General features: G+C 42.9%; 1 long non-coding RNA gene across 1 annotated transcript; it reads left to right on the forward strand.

Moving 5' to 3' along the window:
* The first annotated feature begins 8,609 nt into the window (after positions 1–8,609).
* Positions 8,610–13,325, forward strand: LOC146443233 (uncharacterized). Its single transcript, XR_014846445.1, has 2 exons — positions 8,610–12,295; positions 12,581–13,325. It is a non-coding gene; the product is annotated as an uncharacterized LOC146443233 (long non-coding RNA).
* Positions 13,326–15,575: the final 2,250 nt, after the last annotated feature.

Here is a 15,575-nt window from a genome sequence, read left to right on the forward strand (position 1 = left end):
ATCCCCTGAATGCTCTGGGATCCGGGAGATGGCTGCAGACTTCCTCTGGCCTGGAGCTCGTTCCCCATGAGGCCTCCTGAGCCCACGCTGCAAAACAAAGATGGGCAGAGATTATGCCACCAGGGGACATTCAACCATAGGCCACCAGTCCCATTTCACTGTCATTGTAAGTTTTTTTGGGTTCTGCTGCACACCATAATGTTGCCTGTATTGGCGATGGTAGCATGGTGCTGAGAGCTGGAGTCCTCCTGACAGTAGACTCAAATGCTGATACACAAGGTGGTAGCAGGCATTAGCAATTTATTATTCCCTGGTACACCTTTTTATCCTCTTTCTTCACACACATAACATGTGTTCCTTATTCCATTACCGTTGGTCAGTAAACTATCCACAGGTGCCTTTTCTAATTAGTCCTACACTCTGCATTCTCTGCTTCATTCTCTAACAAAGGTGTTTACCTCACTTGTTTAAGGGCACAGCTGTAACTTATTTAGGTTTAGGCTGCCCACAGCCTTTTCCTATCTTACCACATCCTCACTCCTGGAAGAGGTCCATGCTGATCACCTTGCTTCACACATAGCTTTTCACTGCAGATGCTGCCAAGCAGAGACTCATGTCTTATGTACTAAATCAGAGCCCCATACATGTTTAATTTTAAGAACTGTCCCCTTTCTGCCAAATCTCCTTATGAAACTTCCGATGAAAATGATACATGCTCTCAAAACTTTATGGTGCAAACTTTTTAAATACTTGTAATCAGGAGATGGATTCCAAGGAAGGGAAAGGCCAGCTCATCCACCCACCTATGTGTGGGCCAGGTGCCTGAGTGTCTGAATGACTCCATCACACCCATGTATGCTACCCTATGGCACAAGGATGAAGAAAAGCAAGAATCAAAAGATTCAAGGATGCATTAGAGCCACCTGTAGCCTATATTCACCCAGAAGATATTGGAACACAAGCACAGGTGAAGGTGCATAAGTGTGGTCTGTAATCTCAATCACATAAGTCTTGGCAAAAAATTTGGGAATTGGGCATGAATCATCCAATTCAGGCAGCATTGTGTTAGCAGTCCAACAAGTGACAAAGTTATGGGGAGGGGCTGGACCCAAACTCTATAAATTCATGGCATTGGTGTTCCATCACCACTCTCTTGCTTAGTGAAGGCTCACGCCCAGATCCATGTATGCATTCTTCTGCTGGTGTGTCCCACTTGCATACACTGTATATGTACAAAGACATAAATATCTTTCTACCTCTAAAACTGGATAAAAATAAGTTTCCCAGCTCCTGGCAGGGGTTACAAACTGGGCTGTCCTGCTCCTGGATATGTGGCAGCCCTGACTCGACTGCAGAAGAGACCTGATTTAGGCCATCCCATCCTCTCACACTGCTCTTGAGAGAGAAGAATCCCCTTTTTCTCCGAATGGAAAAACTTTCCAACCACATCCTTTGATTATTTAATCTTTTTCTGCTGTGTGTGTATGTTCTTGAAAGGAGGGACTGCACTGCATGCAGCCATAGTCACTTGGTATTCAGGGGAAGTTCGGAGTTAGTGAGGCGCCTCTAGAGCAGCTGCAAAGGGCCTAATATAAATATGAAGAGCTGCCGAGATTCATGATTGCACCTGGCTGTCCTGCTGCTTTACAGCCATTGCAAATTAATTCTTTCTGCATGTGAGCAACTAAGTCAAGTCACTTAAACTAGTGGCCTCCTGCTGTCCTCTTAGGAAAAGAAATAGATGATTTGCACTGTAGAGACCTAGTCCTGTGCCAGGGGAGCCACCAGCTACTCTGCTGTGCCTTTCCATGACTGTTGGAGCAAGACAGGGAAGAAATTGCAGTTTAAAGTTCAGCTCCTGTATAACTCTTGATAAGGTTCAGTTACAGTCTCTGGATCAGCATTCCTTGGGCACATGAAGGGAGCATGTGGATCTTCTCCCTTGTCCTGGTAGAGCTCTAAGCACAGCAGTGCAGGGGAAACAACGATGTATTTTTCCACTGGCTTCACTGGAGCACGCTGGCTGCAACTGGAACAGCAGGGAAAAGAGACCAGAGCTGTTTGGTTAGGGACATTACTCAAAATGGCAAAAGCTGCTGAAGAAGCTGCTGCTGAATGCCTGGACCACACGTCCTTGAGGCCCCAGTGCAGGAGGTGCAAACTCCAGCTCCCACAGGCAGCTCTGAGCTGCACTGCCATGCTGCCATCAGGAGTGAGGTGTGCCTCCTGCACAGTGTGGTGCTGAAGGACAGATCACCCTCTTTTGCTTTCTGGAGTGTCTGATTTATAGGCACATAGATCCCAAGCACTGCAGAGACCCAGTGCAGCACAGCAGTGTTTGTGGTGCCGTATATCTAATTCCTGTAATGTATGCAAAGCTCTCAAAATGCTAACTTTTTATTTCAGTCTGTGAGAGAGAAATATATTCTCTCTTGGGCTGGCGACATTATTATCAGAGTTAATACTGTCAGAGAAAAATGCCTCTTGTGTTTCTGTCCTGTACTGTACTCCAGGGAATTCTGCTTGGGGGAAGATCCTCCAGTCTCGCTGAGACCCAAGGGGGCCCTGTTACCCATGTGAACATCACTAAAAATCAATCCCTCTTCAAACTAGGCCAGGAGTGCTGTGTCTTCTACGTTAGTTTGCAGCAATTCATCATACATTTCTGCTCCTTCGAACACATCTGTAGAGAACATCAGTGGCAAGGAACCAAGGGGAATCAGGAAAGAGGAATATAGGGTTGGGTGGCCCTACTGAGGTCTAGGCTGCAGAGTCAGGACTCAGTTATTCACTTGACATGATCTGTGATCTTAATACCCCATTTTGAAATAGGGGCAGAGTCTAGGCATTACCTTAGGCATTACCCAGCCTTTCTCCCTTGCCAAGGCATAATTAGGTGCACCTGAGACATTCCTGGTTGATATTTTAAAGATTTTTCAGTATGTTCTAATGCCTCACTAAATGACTGTCTAATACACCTAAACAATCTATGCCCCAACAACAGGTATTTGCTATTTAGGACATATTACTGACCATTGGTTTGGTCATGTCAATACTACAGAGCCAAGAAGCCAGAACATCCCCCTTCCCAGGGAGCAAGGCTAATACACCAAACAGGGCCATCACCTGAGCTCTGTGTCCTGACAAGAACAGGACTGAAGGGATAGGTGGAAGTCCCTCAAACCTCACATTGGTTCCCCACCTCCTTGGTAGAAGGGCAGTGTTAGGTCCTGCATGTCACTCTGGAGTTGTTTTTTGCCCTGCAAAAGCCAAGGAGGGACAGAGAAGTGTCTTAATCAACCAATTTGTCTCTTAAATGGCCCTAAGAGGCATGCAACCTTCCCCACCCAGTGCTGGGCTCTGGCTGCTCAGGGCAGCAGTGCCTTCACCTGCCTCTGGGATTTACCAGAGCAGACCTCACCTGAAGGAAATGAATGTGAAATTGAATAATAGCAGAAGATTTGATGATATAGTCATCCAAGTGTTATGGAGTAATTGAGCACACAGTACTACACATACACATATGTGCTTGTTGCTTTTTAATGCCTGTGGTCATATTTCTGCTTTACCCAAGTTTCCTTTATTTGCAAAAGTAAAAGTGCTATTATTGCTGACCATAAAATTATTCAGCCCTTTTATACATAGCTATAGGAGTTAAAGTGCTCCACTGATTTTCGATGATGCAATCAAGGATTTGTGTGCAAACAGTGCATAAATATGTACTTTCATTACTCAGATGTAGTTTGCCTGTCAAATCTGAATGAATTTGCTGTTTTTGCAAAAGTGGTCACTGCAGAAGCTTTCCCAAGACCCCCCAGCAGTAAAAAAAATCCACATTATGTCTCTTGTCTGAATAAGAAATTTTTTCATCTCCTAATCTTCTTTAATGGAATTGTATTAAAAAAAAAGGCTGTAGTGAATTTTGCTGCAACACAGAGTAATCCCAAAATCATTAAAGAAACTCCCCATAATTTTCAAAGAGGAATCATCCTTCTTTTTCAACTACTTCATCAAATTAAGACCAGACTCTGTCATCTACCTAACAATAATTTCTATGCATTGATTTGATAAACATATTATGGTACAAAACTGAAGAGAATTAGGATAAATACTAGGATACATATATTTGGATACCAAGATCTATATATTGAAAGTACACCCCAAATCCACACATTTATATTTTATGATTTTCCTGTCATCAGTATAGCTATGAGGAAAATTTTAAACTGGACTTCATGCTCCTTTTCAAGATGGAGCATTGTCTATAGCACTGAACACAGCATAGCAGAAAAATATACATTGTTAAGGGCTTGCACTTGTACTCTTATTTGCATTATGGAAACAGGATAATAAAGAGCTGAGGAGATGGATTTGTAGGAATTTTTCAGTTAAGGACAAGTTATTGTTTTTCTCTTCAGTGCTATTTATTAATAGGAAAATTCTAAATATTAACATGGTACAACTACTTCTATCTCATGAAGATATACAGTTGGAGGTTTTTCCTTACTCCTGACTAGGATGTAATGTTACTGCTCCATTTAGATTTGGTGATCAATTTGTATGACTGCAGGGGGATTAAAAAAATCCTGTTAAGAAATGATTAATGGTCAAGTCACAGCGATGAAATAAAAAACTAAAACTAATTAATTCATTATCTTACTCTAACTCCCCAAATGACTGTATCAATTGCAGCCTAATTCCTAATGACTGGGACAAAGAGGTGACATGTATCCTTGGAAGAGCTGAGGGACAAAACTTTTTTGTATTCCATTAGATTTCCCTGAATATTCTTGCTCAGAAGGCAGAGCTCAGCAGTAAAAAAGAACATAGTGCTTTTGAGCTGCAGGGATAAGATTTTTTTCTGGAGTTAGCTGACGACCTTACCTATTCATTCCATCTCCTCTCAGCCTTCAGAGCACTAAAATGAGTTCAACACACATGACATTTGTATAATACTTCTCACTGAATAAATGTGCTGTTAAACATGTTGCTCAAGTTTCCCTGTCTCTTTACAAAGCTATTCCCTGCCTGCAAAAAGCAGTCTGCCTTCACCCAGATGAGCAAACCATGCCTTGAAAGCATCACTCCACCACTTATTTGATGATGTGAACACACAGCATGCTGGGTGCCCTCCCACACCACAGCTCATGCCTCCCTCTCCTCTCCAGCTCAGAGGAACATATTTTGGGACCTTGGGCTTACTCGATGCCTCTGAAGAGCAAGGAAGAACAGTCTGACATTTTGCTGGAAGAAACCCAGCACAGGAAAGCTCCAACCACTGAAATTTGCAGCTAAGCAGCCAGAAGTAGGTCAGACCTGATGCTATTTGCAGACTGCTTTTCCAGGGAGTGGGGAATGGGCTAATCAGTGCCAGGGGTTAACATAGATGGCTATGATGTCAGCTCACCCCTTCCTTGGGAGAGGTTTGTATTTGACCTCCTCCAGTGATGCCTGCGTGCTCTTAGAGCTTATTCTAACATGAAGAGCTATTAAGCCATTCTTCCCATATATATTTCACACAGGTTGCTGTTGCAAAGCCTTGGTCTTTTCTGCCCCTCTACATCCAAGGAAGACCTATATAGTCTGTATCTCTCTATTAGGAAACTGAAGCCATGTTTTATATTTTACATTGAGTAGCCATGTAAAAGTCATGTTTGGGCTCAAGTCTGATTCCATTTAAGACACAATTTATCTTCATAAAAGAAAGTTTACGGTTGTGCTTTTATATTTGGCATCTTATCAAAAGAGAGGTGTCCTGCCTGGCACTCTCAGGCCATCTCTTATTTTCTGAGCATATTTTCTGGAACAGTGGCAGTGTTATATTGCTGCTGTGCATTGGGATGTGTCATGGATATAGCAGTATCTTCCTGGGACACAGCTCACTCCAAACCACAGTTCACTCCTATTTTCACCAGAAAGCTCCTGTTGCCCTCAAGAAGCAGGATTTTGATGAATCTGGACAACATTTTGGCCTGAGTGAATTAAAAATGGGTGATTTTTAAATACATGGGTGTTGATTCAGGTGTTAAGAGGAGGTTATTAGCGCTTTGCAAGGAGAAGGAGATCCAAAATATCAAAGCCATAATCCCCAAGCATGGTTGGCAGATGGGTCATTACCTTCCAAAAATTGCTGCAGTTCCAGTGCTGATACCAACTTCATGCTATGCTTTCTTTTTTGTCTTTCTTAGATATCAGTATCGTGTGTGCTTAAACATGATCCCCTTTCCTGAAAGTTCATTTTATTTATATGGCAGAGACATCTGTCTCTTTCTTTTGTGAGTCTGTGTTCTGGTTTTGATTTAGTGTGTTGGGTCCCTTCAGTGCCAAGAAAATGCTCTGCTCCTCTCTGGCTGATAAATTCTGATGATTGCTCTCATTCTGTTTTCTTATGTGTGGAGACATTTTAATATTGCCTTCTTATCCACCAAACCCCTTCTTCATCTCAGGGACTCAGGCAACTATCTGGGAAGTGATTTCTTGTAAGTGTCATTTTCTAAAGGTGAACTCCTCCCAGCCACCACTTTTAATCATATTTTAATGGCAAAGGTCTCGCAGAGGGATTACGTAACCAAAAAGATGGCTTTGCATATCCTCCCAAGGGTTTTGCCACAGCTGGACTCAGCCTGCTTTCCTCATCCCTTACCCAGCAATCATAGAGGGGAAGGGAAAGATGCTCTTCAAGCTGTATGTTTTTCAAGCTCAGAGTTAACTGCTCATCCAAAATGTAAAGCAGGAAGCAACTCCTGGAATCTGTGAGTCTCATCTCAAGAAGAGACATATATTTACATTCATGACCCTCAAAGGTGTTTAATTTCTTGCAATGAGTCTGCAGTTCCCAGTAAATAGCTATTTGTCCTCATGTCCAGGGAACAGAAGATTTCAAGTGCTTTGTGCTGGCAAGAATCAAACATCTTGCTTTTGTCAGTAGGTGTTTGATATGCAGGAGCAGCCATGGAGACAGGGAAAGCAGCCTTGTACCACTCCTCTGCACCTCGGCAGGTGAGCAGTAGCAGACTGTGGTTTGGCAGCCTCCAGTGCATGGTGACACCAAACACTGCTGTTCTTAAACAAGGGAAAAATAATGAGCCTAGGGACAATTTGAAATGTGTTTCAGCACAGTCTGTGTCTGGGTAGCATCTATTTTTCTTCTGTCAGGCTCCATTTTAGGCGTTTGAGCAAAATATCTTTTTTGATACAATATTTTCAAGAACATGATGTGTTTGACTCAGGAGTCAGAGCTAGTGCTGGCTGTTGGCCAGAAATTAGACAGTACAGTTTGTGAATAATCAGTCTTTAAACAATACTGAACGAAAACTACCTTTGTTTCTTAATCTCAGTCCTTTGTGTGCTGGCCAGTGCTAGAGAAAGGGCACCTGGCCCCTGGGAAGTGTTTTGTTCTGTCAGGAAGCATTGCTGGGTTCAGAGGTGCATCTAAGCAATGTATCACTCATTCCTCACCACTTCACTAGCAGCTGGTGAGGATTAGCGCAACAGGTGAACTTGAAATATTTTGCTGCTGCATTCTTTGATCTTTTTCTGCTGCTCTTTTCCAGCCCCACTGCAAATAAAACTCTGACGTTTATTCTTCTCTAAACCCTAAACTTAATTTTAGCCCTAAACCAGCTGCAGCTGAACCAATGGCAGTTTTCCTCTGGTCATTACCCATCCGAAATACTTCTCAGAGCTACCATCTCTGAAGCCTCTTGTTCCCTTTTGCAACACCATTTCAGTCTCACTGCCATGGATGTACTGGCATTTCTCTTTCAACCCTAACCCTAAACATGGGTTGGGAACTTCTCCCAGACTTGCATTAGGAAGGAAAAAAAAGTAATAGTAATAGAGCTAAAGAAGGGTTATGATTAGAGATAAATGTAGAGTAAGGGTAACAGATGGGATAGGACTTGGGTTGGGGCTGAGAAGAGGAAAGCTCTTGCTTTGCCTAGGGAACTACAGCTTTTGGAAATGTTCCTAGTGCCTTTCTCACTATCAAGATCCCTCAGGGAAACCCTGCAAGGAGACGGTGATTTCATAAGAAAATGAGGTGGTGCATTCCCGTAAAAAATAAGCTGTTTCCTGGTTTTGTTCCAACTACAGATGAAGCACAGACAGATTTATCATACTTCCTTATAAGACGTCATTTGAACATTGGTCACTTTACTTTAAGCCATTTTTGTTTCTACAGTGGCCCTTTCCTGGCCCCAGGTGTGGATTGCTCTGGAGGACACATGGACAGGGAACTTGTGCACAGCAGTGAGAGGTGGGTGAAACAATTCTGTGCTCCTTGACTCTGCAGAGCAGGCGTGTGTCCTGCCTTGCTTGAGCAAACCAGGTCTGGTACAATTACACTACACAAGAATCATTCTCCAAATCCACCAGTGATTGAGATGCTTATGCTGTAATATCCCTGGGGTGTAAGTATTTGGGGAGTAAAGGTTTCTCTTATGGTACAAAACCCTTCTCTGAGAGTAGTGACTGAGAGAACAACAAATGGAAATGTGAATAGTGTATTAACACAATTACAACAGGCTGCTTCTCTTCCCCCACAGGTGCTGGAGAAAGGAAATCTGAGTGGAGAGGGTTGGATTTCTTCCATCTGCACTGAAGGATAAATACATAGCCCTGAACCCAGCATGGTGACATGCTGTAGGTGGTGTAGAAAAGCCAGCTATTGCAATGTCATATCTGGTTTTTACTTGTTCTCACAGGTCAGCAGACTCTCTGGATTTTGCAAACAGGCTCACTTGTTTTGTTTTTTTGTTGCTTTCATAATAACCCATATGAGCTCTTTGGTAAATTGCCATTGTGATTTCTTCCACTTATATCACAATTTTTTGATACTTCAGTTCTGAAGTATCATAAAACCTAGATTAATAGTATAATGGGAATTTGGAGAGCTGTAACATACAAGCAGTAGGTGTACATGAAGTACAGTTATAATACTGAGTTAATCAGCACTGCATTCAGTTGACTAAATTCTCATCTTTTAAATGACAGTAAAAAAATCTCCACATAAGAAAAATTAAGGACGATGCAAATGCAGGGAAAAGTCAAGGCAAGGTCATCTATTTCAGTGGGCAATGTGTCAGAGCTGTTCTTTTGGTTAAAGCAGTACTATTATTGCACATCACGCTTCTCAGCTCTTGCAGGTTTAAAGGCACAGGAAGGTAAAGCTCATCTCCTGATGGTTGAGTTTAGGATGGGACACAGGGAAATGGTGCACAAGAATTGGCAGGGATGATTAATACTGGCACCCTCAATACCCCCACAGGCAAAATTGTTTTGTTTGTGACCTGCTTCACCAGTCTCCACACAAGGTCTTACATTTCTATAGATTGTCTCTAAAGGTTTGAGACTTTTTATCACAGATTTCCTTAACCTTTCACGTTACATCAGTACATGCTCAGCAAATCTGAAGACAGAATGCACATCAGATAGGTCAGATGAGTCTTGACTGACCTCAAAGGGGGAATTATAATTCAAAGGAAAAAACTGCCTCCTTGATCTGTTTCTTACATTTTTTTTCCATTTTAATTTTAAATTTTGTGTCAAAACAGAGTAACTCTCAGAAAATGCCCCCCCCCTTCCAAACATGGGCTGTTTTCAAGACACAATGGTGCAGAGTGGTCCTAATGAAATTCTACCTCTTTTTAAATAGGGGCTTTATCCATGCAGCAGTTTTAGTCTAGTGGTGGTAGCAAAGCCAGGCACACCTGCTGCTCTTTGGCTACTGCTGATTCTGTACTGGTGACCAGACCCTGTCCCATCTCTGCTGCTCTCAACCCCTCAGGACGTTATTAGCAGGTCACCTCTCATACATGGACACTCATTTATGTAATTCCTTTCTAGCTTTCCCTCCCTGTGCCCAGAGATACCCTTGAAACGCAAATATCTCCCATGATTTTTGAATCCAAGTGCTCTCTGCCCGTGAGTGAGGTGGCACAGACAAGATGTCCGAGCCCTCCATTTCAGCATTGTCTGAACTCCAGTGGAACAGGGCTCGATTGAGAAAATAGTCTAAGAAAGGCTTCACTGAGTGGAGCACATCAAGAGAAAATAAAGAACGAGGCCCTGGTTCCATCCATAGAAGCTGTCATGATTTATTTGCTGTCACTTGAATCTACATTAAAAGGCTTGCTGCGACTTCACCAATTTCTTTCCATTCTGATTGTCTCGATCTCTGCTGATATTTGAGGCCTGGCTTGTTATATTTGAATTTGAAAGATATGTAGCCACCCGAGCCTGGCAGCATGCTAGCATTAACTTCTCCTGCCCAATGGGCTTTTGCTGGTCCTTTATGGAAGATGAAAATGGATGAATCAACTTCAGAGGCTTTCTGGATTGTACAAAACCCATCCTTCTTCCTACCCAAGAAAAGCAAGAAGTCCTGCTAATGAACCCATCGGAGGGGGGCTCTGTCTGCTGCTCTGTGGCAGCGACATCCAGCACGGCTGTGAACTTTTTGAGCAACCATTTCTAAATTGGGAAGTCTCAGATTTATGTGGCCATTTTCTTGTTTTAAAAGAAGAAGTCAATACGTATTCACAGTTTGATCCCCATTAACGGCTAAAGTGATGCCACGTTTCACCAGGAGAACGTTAACGCTATCAATTTTTCAGCTTTCTTACATTATTTTCAGCATGTCATGTCCCTTCATATTTAGCATGTTATGAAGGACCACTGGAATTCAATTACTGCCTGTCACTGCTGTTTATATTGATTTATAGATCATCCATTTTGACAAGTTCATTGCCAAGCTTTAATATGCCTTAATAGCTTTATTGTTTATTAATGGTAATGCAGTGGTCCAATCTCCAGCCTGCAGTAAGTGTCAGCCCTTCCTTTCGGTGGTGGGCTGTGGGCTGCACAGGATGGGTGGGCAAGTGACCATGACCAGTTGCTTGGCAGCACCCTCCTCCCCCTGCCCAAATGCCACTGGCACCAACTCCTTTGGTTAATGAACTCCACAGATTCTCTTCAGCAGCTCCAATAAAGAATAAGAAGAGATTTGTCTAACAGCCTCTTGCCAGGAGGACTGTTGTGCCCAGCAGTGCCAGTGGGGTTTTGGCTGTGCCACAGCACTGCCGGGGCTGTGGTACCTCTGGGCATGGAGCAGCCCTGGCACACACCACACCTGGCTCAGCACAGAGACCACACCTTACCCTTAAAAAGATAGAGAGTAACACTGCCACTGGTCAGCATATCTGAACAGAGTAACATAGCAGAGACTATTACAGGGAATACAGAGGTGAAAAGTGTATGTGCATCATGGGGCTTTTTTATGTAGTGTTTTATAATGAGGGCAGAGTTCACTGGCAATTATTGCTCAGGAAAGTTTCCATGAATAGCTGTTTTTTCTTTCTTTTCTTGCCAGCTGGCTTTTTGAAATACCAATTTATTATAGGAAAAATCCTTCTCAAAAGCAGGAGTGCCCAGGCACTATGGGTCAGGATGATTTCAATGTACCTGTGCTGCAAGAAAAAGGAATGTCCTCAGCAGCAACAACTTGTATTTCTTAGGAATAAGCTGTTGCACATTGGTAGGATAAGATATGAACGGCAGCACATTTCTGAGTATTTTCTGCCTAGAAACATACAGGCCCAGTTTTTCAAATGAAGCTGTAGCTGTTTTTCCATGCATGGGTTTGTGTGTTTTGCCCTTGCCACTGTCAGCCGCTCTGGCAGAGCTGAGCACGGTGCTTTGTTTTTCAGGGCTGTTTGCAATCCCAGGATGGCTGCAGAGGAGAGCTGCAGCAGCTCAGAGGTGTGGGGCTGAGCTGTTTATCCAAGCTGGGGAAACATGAGGTGCAAATCCTCTCCCAAACAGCAGCTATCAGCAGCTCGGGTTCCTTTGCACAGCATTGATCTCTCCTGTGAGCTGCTGACAATGGCAGCCAAGGACTCTTTTCTTTCAAGACCCTTCCAGAATGGGTCCTCCTTCCCAATATCTTGCTCAGCAGTGCTGAGCACCTTCAGAGAAATGAAATGATGTGCTCATTTCTGCCTTGGTCTGCTGCATTTCCCCAGGAGCATTAGTTCATATATTCCTGTTGCCTTGACTAAAATGATGAGAAATGGATAGCACTTACACTGTCTTTCTCTCTCTCTCACACACACAAATACACACGTAGATATATTTAAAGAGACAGCTTAAAACTTAAGTTATAGCCCAGGAAAAACAACTAAAGGTGATTATTTTTTTTTCTCCCTCAAATTCAGTTTTCAAAGTGAATTCAGAGGGAGTTGCCACTTTGGCTGATGAGATGTGACCTGTTTTAATCACTGCTGTCCACTGTCAGGTATGTCAGGCAATTTTGCTTCAGGTGCATAATGGCAAATTATTATAGAGACAGAATGATTTTAAGTTTCTAGACAGTGGGAGCATTCCCTGAATCCATTACTGCCTGATTAAATTACTCAGATTTCTGTGTGTGAAGGTTTTGTACAGCAGCATGTAATCCACGAGAGTAACTAATCATATCATATTGATTTAGATGCTGCTAGAATGGGAAATCTAATTGTAATACTGTGAAAGCTTCTTGGGGAATCTGTACTAATGATTGCATTTGTAATCCCATTTGCAGGTGAAAGTTCTGAAGCGCAGCTGTGAGATGAATAGCAATGACGATGGTTTGGACACAGCCCTGCAAAATCAGGTCGCCAGAGAGGAGACAAGCAGAGGTTGTCCTGATGACTTAGCACCAAGTTTACATCCTTCTGGTTTTCTCCACTGATGCTTCCTGGGACTTACACATTAAAAAGAATGTGAGCAAGAGGTGCAGGCAAAGATGAGAAAGGAGGCAAAATTTAGCCCCATCCTGCTTCACTTCAGAGGCCATCCCGGGAGCCAACACCGCAGTCTGAGCTCTGCTGGGGTTTTGCAAGGACACCACTTCTTTGCTCCCTCTCTGTCTTCTTTTTATCTGAGCATGAACTCATTTGAGAAGCACTGTCATTCAGGGAAATGAAATGCCTACCTGGTTTTCATTAAAAGTCTTTATTGTTGTTTTATTCTTTTTTAAATACAAGTTTGTACGGTGCTTCTTTTGTGTTTGATGATTGCCAGCAACTTGATCTGCCTTGACCTTTCATGTCTGTGCTCTGGCAATGTCACCTTCTCTCTTATTTCCCTTTCTGGAATATGTGGGCTATTAACATGTGAATTATATGAATTGCTTTTTATCTTTCCTCTTTCTGATACTACTGCAGAGCTGTATAAATATAAAAACGTAATGTGATTAATTGCTTTGCTCCCTTACTGTCATGGGATTTTTGTAGCTGTTGTTTTTTCACTTTTTTAACCTGTCTATAAAGAACTATAAATATAAATATTCCTGTGAAGAGAACCCTTTCATCTCTTGTGTAGACCAGAGCCTGGGAGGTGGTTTGATGGGTGAGGGCACAATTACCTGGGAGAAGAGCTGCCCACCAGGCTTTGACAAGGACTTGAAACACTTGTGTAGGTCAGGTGCAGCAAGCTTTCAGTGAGGGGGACAGGTCCCTTTGAGACACTGAAGCCTCCTTTCCAACAAGCAATAGGGCTCAGCTCACCTTTTCTCTTTGGCCCCTGCCAGCATGTGATTTTTGAGGCCCAAACAGCCATGTCCCTTTACAGGTGAGGCCTGGTTTTGACTCGGAATTAGTGACTGCCTTTGGAGAACAGTGGAAGAGACACCTTTGTCCTTCCCTTGGGATCTGACTTGGACAGATGCCAGGCTGGATTTTGAAGCCCTGTGTCCTCCCCTGCTTGTCCTGCAAAGCACATCAGGAACTCTGCAAAACACCAGGGCTACACGTGCTGCCATCACCCTGCTGAGCACTCCAATGGGATGTAGAGCAGGGCCTGGGACAGGGATTTTCCTGGGGAGCCAGCCCCAAGCAAGACAAAAGGCAGCAGATATAAACCACAACTTTCATCTGCATCAAATTTCTTTTTCCTGCAGGTGCCCTTCAAACTCACCACATCCTGCTGTGCACCAAAGGTTGAGAAGAGAGGGTGGTGGCTCACCTGCCCCTGCCAAGGAGTCTCATCCCTGCTGCAGCTCTTCAGTCTTCCCAGTTTTCTCTTCTTGTCTGTGCTTTGGGTGAACAGGTACAAGGCAGAATAAACTGGGGCCTTGGGCAGAGGCTACCTGGCTCCAAACAGGTTTTAAACCTTTTTACAGTAAAACGTTAATTATCTTTATTGCAGTGTATTTTCTTGCACAGTTCATGTGTGGTTTAATCCCCCTCACAATAGAGAGATTCTGAGTATTACAAAAGACATAAGAAAACCCTGAGACTTTAAAATAAGCCCCTATTATGGTTCCTAGTCATGAACAGACATTGCCTTTGTACTGGGGAGATCAACAAAACTAAAAATTAATTAAGCACAATCTAAATAGCCTTTAGGATATTCAATTATATACAGGAAAACATTTTACAAGCATATTTAATGGATGAATCCTATCCTGTCAATTAGGTGTCATTAAAATTCAAGAGGAGTTTATTTAATGTCAAGACTTCTCAAAGTTTTAGTGAGAATTTAAATTTAGGATAAACTACAGTTTGCTTCCTTGACAGGTATGCAAAGGTCTAAATGCTTTGGAAAGTCATGCTTGGGGTGCTTATTTTTGGTAATATAGATTCTCAACAGCTGTGAATCATGTTTCTGAAGAGGGTCTGCAACCAGTCAGTTCCTCAGGCTGGCATGATCCCTGCCAGGCAGGAACAGGATGAGATGGAAAGAAGGAAGCAAGTAAGCAGGCAAACAAGCTTGGTTCATGTGGTGTGATCCTACTAAAAAACCACAGTAAGTGTGTCATTTAAATATTACACTAAAAATATAGACAGATTTTCCATATCACTGAGTTCTTCATGGGGAGCCATACAGCAGTGCCCTAGATATTTATTGCTGCTCAACAATGGGCAATAGTAATAAGAGCATTTAATGAGATAATTTAAGTTAAATCACATTTAGTACAAGATTATCAGATCCTGCCTTGCTGTGAAATTCCACCATTATATGAGATAAACTTTCCAAAAGTCTCCAATTTCCCTGACAGAGATTTCCTTGAGGTCTGAAAAATGCAGAGCAGATATAGAAATGCTTTAATGAATGCACTCTCCTCTACTTCACTGTATTACTTTCTTCTCTTTTTCTGGGCTGCAAAACAAAAAAATCAGTAGTGAGACTGGGACTCTCAAAGTGATCCTGACATCCATCCAACCATTTCAGTTTCTCTGGAGATTGCTCCTTGTCTATCAACATCTAACTGGGCTGAGGTTTTAACTTGTATATTGCCATCAGCTTGGCTGCCTTCCTGTCAGCTGGCAGATCAGTGATCTGAGCTATCCCCTTTCTGATTTGATTTGCACGTTTCCCAGCCTTCTGCCTGTGATGCACTCATGGTAAGTGTCTGAGGACTGTTTCCCAGCATATATCAGAGCTGAGCTGTGCTCTGTACAGTGTTTGAGTCAGGAGTATAAGCCACATCAGGCCTTGCTGAGCTATCCTGGATTGGACTTTTTTTATACACCCCACACCCTTGTAGCAACTTCTAGCCTACAAAGAGGGCTTTTTGGTCCACAGCACTGAAG

The sequence above is a fragment of the Lichenostomus cassidix genome, chromosome 1Aa (genome assembly GCF_008360975.1).
Source record: "Lichenostomus cassidix isolate B80296 chromosome 1Aa, HeHo_3.0, whole genome shotgun sequence".
Classification (NCBI taxonomy): domain Eukaryota; kingdom Metazoa; phylum Chordata; class Aves; order Passeriformes; family Meliphagidae; genus Lichenostomus; species Lichenostomus cassidix.